Source organism: Nilaparvata lugens, chromosome 5 (genome assembly GCF_014356525.2).
Source record: "Nilaparvata lugens isolate BPH chromosome 5, ASM1435652v1, whole genome shotgun sequence".
Taxonomy (NCBI): domain Eukaryota; kingdom Metazoa; phylum Arthropoda; class Insecta; order Hemiptera; family Delphacidae; genus Nilaparvata; species Nilaparvata lugens.
Window position 1 is genome coordinate 35825417 of NC_052508.1, and position 13082 is coordinate 35838498.

At 37.4% G+C, this 13082-nt stretch overlaps 1 protein-coding gene across 1 annotated transcript in view; it reads left to right on the forward strand.

Annotated features, from left to right (window-relative positions):
- The first annotated feature begins 7865 nt into the window (after window positions 1–7865).
- Window positions 7866–13082, forward strand: part of LOC111059809 (noggin-1-like) — a 90655-nt gene continuing 85438 nt past the window's right edge. Inside the window, exon 1 of the mRNA XM_039428267.1 lies at window positions 7866–8086. The gene's annotated coding sequence lies outside the window, so the exon portion shown is untranslated. The remainder of the gene's footprint in view (window positions 8087–13082) is intronic.

The window sequence follows — 13082 nt, forward strand, 5'->3', positions numbered from 1 at the left end:
AACAGCTTCAATAAACATTGGCAACTAAAAGCGAACAACAGAAACAACAATTTCATGTTACTTTGTTGACATTCTTCATCTGATTTGGGGGCGCATTACTATCCCTCGTTTAGATAGCAATACGTCACAAAACCAAAAAATATCAGTCATAAAATAACAAATTAATTCCAACATGAAACTACTCAAGAAAGAAAAGCCTGTTGAACCCAAATTTCGTCGGTAGTAACCCATATAACCCATTTCATAATAATTTTGAATCCCCACTTTTGATTGACATTCTCGAATGAACCTTTGTTTCACTACACTGCACTTTCGTTGGTCTGTACGTTGCTTTATCGTCGGGGTTACAGTACCTTGTTTTTGGCGGTGAACTTTTACCGGTTGAATTTGGCTTGACGGTGACGTCCTCTTACGGCCCTAGACCTGTCGTCTGAACGGGTGTCTTGAAGCGGTGTTACATAAATTTGCGGAACCAAAGGGGTGGTACATGAAGTTGGTTTGGGGACACACATGAACCGCTGTAAATAAATGTATTACAGCATTAATTTCTAACTCTTCCTACAATTCATCAAAAGCTAAAACAGGAGTTTATTCTGTTATTTAATTTAGATTTTATCTTGACGTTCTGATTCCATTCTCAAAATTTAACAGATTGAATTGAAACGAATTTACTTGCCAGAGTGTCATTAATATACAATGCAACATTTATGAAAACACCCGTAATAAATTAATATAATGCTTTTGGAAAAATGAATACTTCATTAATTATGATGTTAACTTTTATATAAGTTGATATAATACTCTTAGAAAAGGGATAATTCAGATTGTAATGATGCTAACTTATATGATATTTTTCGTTTGGTTTGCGAAATCAAATATAATGTTTCATATAGTAGCTCGACTAGTATTGTTGGAAACTTGTGCGCTAGCCAACATTTATTTTATTTATAATTTATGAACTATAGGACGCAACACAAGTGTAAACAACGGGCATTCGCCCAAAACTGCTCAGAACCTTAATTTAAAATGAACAGTCCAGAGTTTATGATTTGATTTACCTACAAAAAACGAGTATCAACTAGAATTATGAATTCATCACAAAACAAAACAAGACACTTTATAACACAATAAAAGAAAAAAATATTGAAAATTTCACTTTAAGGTAAAAATAATGTTTGCCTTATAAGATTCATCTTGTAGATAGTTTTTACCTTTAATTAAATAAAATTAGTAGACACATAGAAAATAATTCAAATTGTATTAAAATTGGAACATTCATGTATCAGGCTCAATATCAGGAATTAACTCATGTATGGTAACATTCATTAATATTAATTTCATGGAAAAGAAAAACTTTCTTCTTCGTCTATTAAGATTTCTATCATAAAAATTGACTAAATTTGAACTACACACTATTAGTGAAGGGGCAGTTGTGGCGACGCCATGCAGATCAAATCAGAGCAGTGGGGGCAGAAGCAGAGGAGGATTCGCCTGCCTACTTGAACAGCCAGTGTTGGCATGCCAAGCGACTCAGCCACCAGGAACGCAGCAGGCAGAAAGCAGCCAGGGATTGGAACAGCAGCCAGCGGTAGCGGCGGAGATACAAACACAACCTGTAGATGCAGCACAGAAACAACCTGTAGACACAGCCCCTGAGCCAGTCCTGCCAGAGCCACCACCTCGATCAGGAAGAGAAATAAAGAGGCCAGTACGTTTGAACTTTTAAGATAAGGGGGAAGATGTCATATACCTCCGATCACTGATTAAGAAGGCACTGGCCGACGATTTGATTGATATGGCTATGTACAACATGAAGTTATTTTGATAAGAGTAAACAAGAAATAAAGTGATATAATTTCCTACCAATGAGTTGACTTATTAAAAAACCTAAGGATACAACAATCCATAGAGAAGGTAACCCTGGTCGTCCCATTGTTTCAAGCATAAATAGCCCAAAAAACGAATCTCCGACCTTGTTGATTCCCACCTCCAACCCATTGTTGCCTCCCTACCCTCTCATCTCAAAGACTCCATCCACTCCATACATATCCTAAGAAACACAACCCTTCCAACTGACCAACAACTCCTCCTTGTTACCATTGTCAGATTACACTGCAGTTTCTTGATATTGTACATGAAAATTACACTCTGTCAACTCTCATCTTGGCCAACTTCTGTGTTCCATCGAACTGATTAAACTCCACAATGATCCTTCCCTTTTCAATATATTTGTGATGAGATCCTGAAAATCAGATTGTGCTCTAGAGAAAAACAGAAACTCTCACCTTGAAAAACTTTCTTCCCTGTACAAATCCCACTTCCAAAATAACCTGCCTCTTCAAATGCACCATTCTAACATAAACCAAACCCCCCCCCCTTATCAGTGACAATCCCAGCCTTGCCTCGCTTTTGAACCTACCACCACCCTGCCACATTCCCCCCTCCTTACCCAAACGTTTGCCCCAACAACCTACATCATCTTCAATCCATCAAGAAAACGTTGTAAATCCCACTGTCCTCAACCTATCCTCAAGAAACCTATCACCTACAGATAAATCAGTCCTCAACAAGGGTCTCTCTTCTGCCCCAACTCCCAAACTCAATGCAATCAACCTTCTCTCTGATACTGTTTTCTTCACTAGATATCTTAGATGGCAAGTATACTTCAGTGGCAACAACACATCTGACCCTTCCAGTCATCCCCCCTCGACTACTTCTTACCAAATCATCAAAGAGTTTGCCCCAAAATCCAATCGTGAACCCAAGTCTCCCCCAGCCAACCACACTGTTCAAATCTTCTGCAATTCACTCCTCAACAAAGTCAGCTATAGAAAATTCATTGAATATCTCACTCCAACCCCAACCCCACACCCCAAGAGTTCAAATCCATCAAAGACCTTTGCTCTGAGCCTAGTATTTTCATCACCAAAGCTGACATAAGCTCAACCATAGTCTCACTGAACACCACTGATTACATCAAAGAAGCCAACCGGCAACTCACCAATCCCGAACAGTATGAACTCCTGCCGTCTGACCCTACTCCACGAATCCAAAAGACAGTCTTCAAATTTCTGATGCAATATGGTCCATCAGAAGCCTCAGAGTCCATCAGAGGCCTCTTGGACTCAGACATCAACATCCTTCTGCCAGACACTCCCATCACACCACACTTTCATCTTCTTCCAAAAATCCATGAAGAAGGCAATCCTGGTCATTCCATTGTTTCAAGCATAAATAGCTCAACAGAACGAATCTCTGCCCTTGTTGATTTCCACCTTCAACCCATTGTTGCCTCCCTACCCTCTCATCACAAAGACTCCTTCCACTCTTCATATCCTGAGAAACACAACCCTTCCAACTGACCAACAACTCCTCCTTGTCACCATTGATGTGGCCTCCCTCTTCACATTCATCCCCCATTCTGAAGGCTTAAAATCTCTTAAGAATTTCCTTACCCTCACGTCCCAAACCACCCACCCCTTCAACCAACCTCCTGGTAAACCTTGCAAAACTGGTGCTCACAAGCAAAACCTTCAGGTTTGAAGATAAATATTATCTTCAGACTCGAAGTACAGCCATGGGCACCAGGATGGCACCATCCAATGCAAACCTGTTCATGGGCCTCCTCGAACAGGATTTTCTTTCTAAACAAACCTAATCCCCCCTGATATGGCTCCATTCCAATGATGGCATATTCCTCATATGGCCTCATGGACATGATACCCTCTCCCACTTCCTAAATCAACTCAAATCCAACTACTCTGTTTCCTTCACCTGGAATATCTCTAGATCCTCCACCAACTTCCTAGATGTCAACGTAATCCTCTCCAACTCCAATGCCTTATCCACCAATACTTCCACCAAACTTTGAGAGTTGCCATCCCTACCACATCAAAAGATTCCTCCCACGTTTCCTCTCAATCCAAGGCCAAAACATTTCCAGTGATCTCCACCACCTCGACCAGTACCTCAAGAAACTCCACCAATCCCTCCTGGAATGTAACTATCCTGAAAGGTTGTTACAGAAAAAATCTCCTCCAAAACAGACTCTACTCAACCACAAAAAATTCCCAAATCCCACAAACTCCAAAGCTCTGTACCACCTACTTCTCTGGAATCGAAAAACTCAAACTTGTCCTTAAAGATTTGTTCCATGTCGTCTTCTCAAATCCCTCTACCAAGCACCTTTTACAGCAACCAATTGCATCTCCAAAAATTGCATCTACCTCCTTTCGTGCAACTTCTGTCCCGCTTCCTACATAGGTGAAACCATCACTGCCCTAAATCAAATCAAATTTATTTGCCATAATATCGAAAATACAAATCAAAATAGACAATACAAAGTTTTACACATTAATATAAACAATTTCTATAAGTACATAAAAATAAACTTTGATAATAAAACTTATTATATAGGCGCTGCCTGCAAAACCTCTAAGGTTTGTGTGCTGGCAGCGAGTATCAATAACAAAATACAACACTCACAAATTTATTGAAGTGAAAAAGAAAAAAGAAATGAACTTGGACCTAATTATTTAAAAAAAGTTGTTAAAAGTACTTCATATGTGTATAAAATGAGCTATGTTTATTGATTTGATCCAGTCTGCTATTTTTTTTATATTAGTTTTTGTTGTCTTACTTGTAATTAGGTTCGATGGTATTAAATTGATCAACCTATTGCTTATATATGTGAATTGTCTCCGGCATACAGTAAGGTCAGTTCTGTTAATTTGGAAATTGGATTGCATTCGAAAATAATAAGTTCTGATTTGTGGTGTGAATAGGTTTCTGTTTTTAATTATATAAAGTATAATATTTTTCACATAAAGTTGTTTAACTGTTAAGACTGGGAATTCTGTAAAAATAAGATGTGTGGGGTATCGTCTGGGTCGACCAAGGGCAGCTTTTATTATATGTCTCTGAATCAAGGAAATTTTGTTGAAATGTTTGTCCAATGCTCCACCCCAAACCCTAATCCCATACTGAAATACAGACTGAGCATAAGCGAAATATATTAATCTCAAAATAGATAAGTCTCCCAGACCGTTCAATCTGTAAAACTTGTGGATAATATGTTTCAATTTTTGACAAGTCTTATTTATGTGCGTATTCCATTTTAGTTGAGAATCTAATATCACACCTAAGTACTTGGTCTCTCTCACTCTGTCTAATGATTGACATGCACAGTCTCCACCTCCCTCCTGTAAGCCTTCACTATGGTTATAATGATAGGCGCAGCAGTCTGAATGAATTTTTATTCCGTTACGAAATATGTCTGCAGGTATGGACCTTTCAGATGGTGAGAACCTCCGGATCAACAATCACAGGGCTTCCTTTAAAAATAATACTCCCCCACTCATCCCCACCCATAGCTCTGAGCACAACAAGAACTTCGACCAATGCTTCAAAGTCCTTGTCACCCTCCCTCCCACAGCCCCCACCATAGATGTCAAGACGAAAGAATTGGCTTATATTTGGGTGCTTGGAGCTGCTTCCAGTCCTGGTCTCAACAGACAGCAATTTAGTACCATAACTATCAACTCTACATCAACTGTTCAATTGAATTGGAATTTATTTCATTGTATATAAAAAATTTCATAGCTATCAAATATGAAATAAATTTCCATTAAAAATTGAAATTAAAATTGAAAAATATATAAATTTAATTCTAATTCAATTCTATGAATCTATTTTCTAATTTTATTCTACTTCATTCCAAATTTTTAATCTCCTCCTCTCTATCAATTCATAATCCACACCTTTCCTTCCCCATAACCCACTCAAATTTGGAATCTCCCGCCTGTAACCCATAATGACCCACCAACTAGTCCCATAATGCTCCTTCAATCAGTGCGACTCTGTTCGTTTGTGCTCTATGATCTACACAACATCCTCACCGCGTCTCTGTGGTCACGACCGTTGGAATGTTCAAATATGCACCACTTCACTTCCTGTTTGATTGACAAAGGGGGCCCAGCTCCCGAAAATTTTTGTAAGTTTAAAATGGTTTTAATCTATCCGTGTCATATGTATTCTGTTTCAATTTATATTATAAAACTTTAAAGTGTTTTCCGTTATGTGCTACCAATAATCCATTGATTTTTCCTCTTCATTCATGTTTAAACTTCCTATACTACCACTGTCCACATCTAAAAACCCTTCCTCTGCTGTTTTGTACTTATCTCTTAATAATCTATGAATTCCTTTCATAGATTACAGTATCTCTTCTCTCATACCCCTCAACGTTAAACACATTGCTACAATTCCATCCTAACTTTGCTCGCAATTACTGGTCCAAACAAATTCATTTCCATTCCAAGAAACTCTGCAAATCCATTAGTAATGTTGAATTCCTCTCTACCTGCAAACTTCTTCAAATACCTCCAAATGGTTTATCATTACAACTCCTACTATCAGTTCTTTCTCCCCAATTCAACCCACCTTTATTCAAATTCCAACATCAGATTTTACTGCAGTTTCTTGATATTGTTCATGAACAGTACACTCTATCTGTCAACTCCCATCTTGGCCACAAAAATTTCCTTGAATCAAAAACCTTAAACCTGTCTTTAAGATCTGTTCCATGTCGTCTTTTCTAATCCCTCTATCATACACCTTCCCCAGCAACCATCCACCCTCATTTACAAGCAGCCTCCCAACCTCAAAAGAATTCTATGAAAGAATCCTCTAGAATTCTATAATCCTATTCTCTAATTTTATTCTACTCCATTTCGGATTTCTGATTTCAAATCTCCTCTTTTCTATCAATTCATAATCTACACCTTTCCTTATCCATAACCCACTCAATTTTGAAATCTCCTGTTTGTAACCCATAATGGCCCACCAGCTAATCCCATAATGCTCCTTTAATCAGTGCACCTCCATTCGTCTGTGCTCTATGGACTAAACAACATCTCTACCGCGTCTCTGTGGTCATGACCGTTGGAATGTTCAAATCTGCACCACTTCACTTCCTGTTTGATTGACAAAGGGGGCCCAGCTCCCAAAAATTTTCGTTCAAATGTAAGTTTTTGAGTGTTTTTAATCTACCCGTGTCGTGTGTATGACACAACACGGACACAATCCGTATGACATAACACGGATAGATTAAAAACACTTAAAAACTTACATTCAAACGAAAATTTTCGGGAGCTGGGCCCCCTTTGTCAATCACACAGGAAGTGGAGTGGTGCAGATTTGAACATTCCAACGGTCGTGACCACAGAGACGCGGTAGAGATGTTGTGTAGACCATAGAGCACAGACGAACGGAGGCGCACTGATAAATATATATTCTCTATTGATATTATCTTCCCATCTCCCTGAATTTGACAGTTGTCATATCTATTGTTTTTTTTCTGACTCATCATTACATCGCTCACCTCATTTCTCTTCAGTCTTATAAATAGAATCCATTCTTATTTTAAAATAAATAAATCCTTCGTTTTGTATTCATGTTCGCTTGATCTCACTGCTAGTTCATTTGAGACCGAATACTAATCCAGAGTTGTTGGATGGTGCATGTAAGTTATACTACAACAATATTCAAATGGAACTGGATGATCTACTGTAATTGGTTCGCTGTTCAAACGGTACTATAATTTTTGCCACAACGTCTGGCCGATTTTGTTCTTGTTCGGAACAATGAAAGGGGGAGGAATGTTGGGAGAGAGCGTGGCTCGATCAGGGTGAAGGAGAGAGAAAACAGTGAGTCTGGCTGTGAATTATTGTGACCAAGCTAACAAGGTGGAGTGAAAGAGATGGTGTGAATGCGCATGAGATAGTAATAAGAAAGAAAAGTGGTGAGATAGAGAGAGAGGGCGTGTGAGAGTGAGACGAGAGCAAGGTAGCTGGTATGGGTATGGAATCGGGCAGAGACGCCAAGCAGTCTGCTAGTCTGTCAGAAGAAAGCCGAGGCTCTCTCTGTTCACAGTGTTCTGTCTGTGTTGGTGAGGATTTCTTTCTGTCCATGCGTTGTGCTGCTAGCTGCCTCCACAATAGCTGGAGAACGTCTTTATATCCAACACCAGGGAGACTTCCCTCGCCTCGGATACTCCAGCTTCCATCCGCCTCTTTTACAATCTAAGGTAAAATTCGTCTTCATTCTAATATTAACCTCATTGCAAATACTGAAACTGTCGCTGCGGAAATAATAGAACTTCTGCTTACAAAATAGTAAAAACTTATTTTCAATGTATACAGCTTGGATAAACTTCAATACATTATAGTAATGTAAGGTTAAAAAAAATAGCATTATAGCATTGAAGAAGCACAAAAGAAGGTGCTCACACCTGCTACCTAAAGATTAGAAATAAGATTACATCAATAAAATAATCCAGTCATTCTCTCTCCTTTATCACGTTGAACACATTGAACAAGAAATTTTGTTTCGTGATAATGTGACAATGATAATGGCATCTAATAGCCAAAACATGTTGTAAATAAACAATTCTAAAAAGGGTAGGCTACTTAGATTTCTATTTTCATTCATATGAAATTTTGTGTATGACTGAAGTTGAGTTAAGTAGGCCCACTATAATATGAACAGAAAATATCATTTGATTATAAGAGGGTGTAGAATTGTGTTTTCTGTCAATTTTTAAAATATTTAGATACTTTTTTCAGAATAATACAGATTGTTGTGAGTTAAATAAATAGATGAAAAGAATATTTATTAAATTAAATCCAGCGAGATCGAAAGCGTTCGAGTGGTTGATGTAGAATCTTTTATCTCGATGTCTCATGATATCTCTTATATCTCACAGTTTCAATTATGACTGAGTGATGGCGGTGGAATGAAACCCCGATAATAGGAAAAATCTGGTGTGTTGCACTCACACAACTTTCCTTGCTCATTGAACTGTAAGCATCATTCGAGAATGAATTAGGGGAATAACATAACGACGATTGGCGGCAACATATTTGAAACTACGATCAGACTACTGTAGTATATGTATATATTATAATTTATTGTTTTCAGAGTACTTTTTCCTTTGTGTAAATTATGAAATTAGATGATTTTTAAAAGTCGTCAAAACAGCTGTTTTACAGATGAAATATCTCGACTATGTGTTCTTTTTATAAACTGCTCTACCTTCCTACCGAGAAGGAGGTTACAAAGTCAAATTCTCAAGGATGGGGTGTACCCCTCATTAGTTTCCCAGAAAGGAGACTCATGCCAGTTGATAGAGCTGATAAATAAATATGAAGAAAATCGTTAGAGCCTTTTTCGAGAAAACCGTGAAAAACATGGCTTTTTAGTAATTATCCGCCATTTTTTCCGCCATCTTGAATTGAATTTTATTGAATTTCTTTTTGTCTGATCCTCATGGTATAAGGTATAAGGACCTTGAGTTTGAAATTTCAAGTTAATCGGTTAACTAGGAATGGAGTTATCGTGTTACACACACACACACACACACACACACACACACACACACACACACACACACACACACACACACACACACAACCACACACACACACACACACACACACACACACACAACACACACACACACACACCACACACACACACACACACACACACACACACACACCACACACACACACACCACACACACACACACACACACACACACACACCACACCACACACACACACACACACACACACACCACACACACACACACACACACACACACACACACACACACACACCACACACACAACACACACACACACACACACACCACACACACACACAACACACACACACACACACACACAACACACACACACACACACAACACACACACACACACACACACACACACACACACACACACACAGATCAATACCCAAAAATCATGTCTTTGGACTCAGGGGACCTTGAAACGTATAGAAAACTTGAAATTAGGGTACCTTGATTTTTTTTGGAAAGCAATACTGTCCTTACCTATGGTAATAGGGCAAGGAAAGTAAAAAACAACATTTGCACTGCTGCTCATTGTACCCTCCCTTTTTGTAACTCCCTTGTAAGAATTATTCTTTGCTATATCAATCCAGATGTGATACTATAGACAATTCCTCTTCAATTTCAAGATATTACAGTAGAATGTAATAGTTATTCTCTACACAAAATTCGCTCAATTAGCAATTTTACAAAAATGTTAGAGAAAAATGTAGTGAGTTTTCTCACTCCACTACACATGTTCATTCACTAATCAAGTTCAACATTTTGCATTTTGAGGTAATAGTATAGATGGCATTAATTTCAGGTAGCGTAGTATTGATCTGATCACATTCAATTCATATTTGTTGATATGTAGGACTCAGTCAGTGTTCATGTGATATATGTCACATAAGCTCAAGACACGTTCAAATGAATGATATTTATTATAGAGTCCCATTTCCGATGTGTTTTCAGCAGGTTTACCTACCCCCTCCCTCCCCCCAATCTTAATTACGCACCCCCTTGAATACTCATGATAAATGAATATGAACATGACGGACCCCCTAGCATGATAAAACAATTACAGGAATACCTTTAGTGCATTCAATGTTAAAATTGTATTGATTTTTTTATGTTATATTGCATCTTTATTTTTATTTTCTTTCTCAGTTAAGGCCCCCCCAAAAAATAAGGCACCTTAGCAAAAACTGGTTTTGGAAACTACCCACTGAGAACTATTTTTTGACACCCCAAGGTTTTTTCAATGATGCAGTCTGCGTCTCAGCCTCCTTCCCTTTGGGCACCCCTTCTTTCAGGGTGGAATTATTTATGGAGAGTTTTGCTCCATGTTTATCTGTAATCTGTTAGTAGTTGATAGTAATGTTTGGTAAAGGATAGTGATGGAATAAAGGAAATGTTGGTTTTAGAAGTATTTCCATGATCAATGAACATTCAACCTCGCTTCTTATTGTGGAGTAAAATAGAGGAATATTTAGAGAGCATCATCTTTCGAACAGTTATATGAGATAATGATGTAATTGAGAATATGGTAAGAAGTTCCAGCTCTGAAATTTTCAATTTCAAGAAAAAAATCTCATTCCGATATGGAGGGAAATTTTTTTGTGAGAGCATGATGCTTATTGAGAGGACATCATTATCAAAGAAATAGTTTCCATCTTCCTCCTACCACACACAATTCTGAAATAAGAACCAATCAGTATATAATTTGCAAATTATATTACTATGAATGATGATAATTAGCTTAATATTAATTATTTCAGTGCTTACGTAAATGAAATTAAAATATTACTTCAATGAAATTAAAAGATTATCCACCAGTTGTAGACTATAAATTAGTTGAATAGTTAAATCTATTAAAGTGAGGTACTAGATCGATGATACTTCTCTAATTATTGGTATTTATATAAATTTCAGAATGCTATATATATATATATATATATATATATATATATATATATATATATATATTTGAGGCAATTGAAAAAACAACATTTTCACAGTACTGAACTTTTGACAACCTTCTTACCTTCCTTAACTGAAAGCTAGTTTAAACGGCTATAGAAACTGATAGATAGGAAGATAAAACTTCGCTCTATTTTAGTATTCTAGTATATTTTCTCCTTTGGTGGTACAAAATTTCTGTCTTTAGATAGAGAGGATTTTTGTTTTCTCTTCTAAATTCAATTAGAAATCATCTAACTACTGAGAGTAGTTCCATTAGAGGAGCATCAGCTGTTAATGGAAAATTCTGCAGATAAACACTCCTTAATGCTATAAATGTATTGTTCAACGTATTTTGCTGATTTCATATTGTCAAAATACATTACAACTCATGTCGGTTGGTGTACCATATTAATCAATATGAATAGATGAAGTAATGGAGATTGATTTTTCAAGTGATATGAGGTTTCTAGAATAAGTAAGTTGGACTGAACAGGTTAGGTCTTGATATTTGAAGTTCGATCCAATATTTCACAGCCAAATAAGCGGCTATTCTTATACCAGCTCTTGCTGATAGGTGATAGCAGAGAAAACTCCTATAATTATTATTAATTTTGTGGTGATAGTCTATTTTAATGCTTTATTCATTATCTATGGCAAATGATAATTAATTATTATCGAACAAAATCTAGTCTCAATCAGTGTAAAGTGAAGTAAGGAGAATAATAACTCTTACTTTTCTTCAATTATTATTTCAACAATACAATATTACTTCTAACTTTTTCAAATTATTGAGAATTCTCTCTCTTTTCCAGGTAGAGAGAATTTGCATTTTTATGTATAAATTACTCCCAAATAAAAAAAGCACTAGACAATATCATAAAACGATATATAATTTACACTGTTATGTTAACTGAGCTTCTATAGATTCCTCATTTGGGAAACTCTCTGGAGTTTTTTGAGCAGATTTTTTGGCTCATTTTGTGACTTCTTGTTTTATTGTGGATTCAGCAGTTCACTGTTCTTCTTGACAATGTATGACTTGACGATTGACGTACGTTACTTGTCTAGCAAAGCTTCAGTGTGCCGGCAAGCTCTTCTTTCTCCATTTATGTTTTGTTTCTCATGCGAACATTTTTTGCCAAGATGATGTTACTTGTGTTGGTGGCTGGATGAGAGTGTGTGAGTGGGAGGACTGCAGCATTCAACGCTGAACGATCGGCAAGAAAAAGCTGTAACTCACCCACAGAGCACCACTAAACTGGCAAGGCCTTGAATATATAACAGATTCCACTTCGCCCACTGATCGCTACACCTGTAGCGGCAGCGACAGCGACGAGCAACTTGTCCGCTTCCCGGGCTGGAGGTGGCAAATCCCTAACTGGCTCTTAAACTTGTCCTCCTAGTTCTCCAGAACGGTTTCTCACGCCCGAATTCGATGCAAAACACAAATAAACACTTTTCAAAAACTTGTTACTCTGGCCGTGGGAACTGATCTCCATTCACGATATTCACTTTCTTCTGCGATTCGATATCAGGATTACAGTAACAGCATGCTTACACTGCCGACTACTAGAGATAATACAGTTTCAAATGCAGTTGACACAAATTCATTCGCTTTTCCATTCTTGAAGTTCACCTAACTATTAACTAGTAGGCCAACTGTATCTGTTAGTTGAAAATATTATGCTCTTATGCCTAAAAAT